Here is a 1,204-nt window from a genome sequence, read left to right as displayed (position 1 = left end):
TCCATGAACCAGTATTTACAAAGATTGTTGAAGTAAAGAGCTGCCTTTTCAATAAATGTCCCTAGAGGAAAATGGAGTGAAACAGAAATGATTGCATACAGACAGTTGTGTCTAAACAGACACACACACACACACACACACACACACACACACACACACACACACACACGCACACACACACACACTCGTACACACACACACACACACATACACACACACACACACCACACATGTATGTATGTATTTATATATGTATATGTATAACATCAAAGAATTAGAAAATTGGAAAAGAAATAAGATCGCTTTGATAATTTCAAAGTTATTTTTATAATCTCTCATTCTTTAAATTTCAAACCGGATTAACAAATTTTTGTATCATTTCAGCTATGAAGATCATCAGATTAATATAGATTATGGTAATCTTTTTATGTCTCTGAACATCTAACTTCAGTCATGCTTTGTTCCAGATGAGTTGGTATATAATAACCTTGAACTGAAAAACGAAACCAAACTTTTATATATGTCCCTTTACATCCCTTGCTCCAAACGAGTTTCTATACATGAAACATAGGCAATCTGTGGCTATCGAGATGCATGTAGCTCTTTATGACGTTTTGTATGTCGTACTATTGTAGCAACTCAAAGAACAACAAGAACAACAAATGCTACAGCCAATGAAGTTGGTAACAAAACCGGAAAATATGTTTTCGCCAGACCATGTAGCAAATTCAATAAATGAATTTAGATTTGACCCGGAAGAAAGAGTCACCTTCAAAGCATATTACCGAAGATTTGAACGAATTTTCCAAAAAGATATGCCAAAACTGGACGGATGAAATGAAAACTCATCTAATTCGAGGAAACTGGCGACGACAGAGCACAAAAAATACTATAACTTTATATTGCCTAAAAAAGTTTCTGACATAAATTTCACGGACAAAATTGACATTTTATGTAGGATGTTTAGTGAAAAATCATCGTTGCTCAACACACGTTGGAAGTGTTTGAAAACTGAGAAAAGCGATGACGAAGGCTTTACCACAAATGCGGGCAGAGGGAACAGAGATTGCAACAAATTTAAACTGGATAAACTAACTTCAGATTCGTTCAAGTGCCTGATTTTTACTCAGAGACTTACTGCTAAAAAGATCGGAGAAGTCAGAACGAAAATTCTCGCAAAGCTGGAAATGAACCAGGATATAAT

The sequence above is a fragment of the Octopus sinensis genome, linkage group LG1 (genome assembly GCF_006345805.1).
Source record: "Octopus sinensis linkage group LG1, ASM634580v1, whole genome shotgun sequence".
In the NCBI taxonomy this organism is placed as follows: Eukaryota; Metazoa; Mollusca; class Cephalopoda; order Octopoda; family Octopodidae; genus Octopus; species Octopus sinensis.
The sequence above is the reverse complement of the archived record's forward strand: the minus strand, read 5'-3'. Positions refer to the sequence as shown.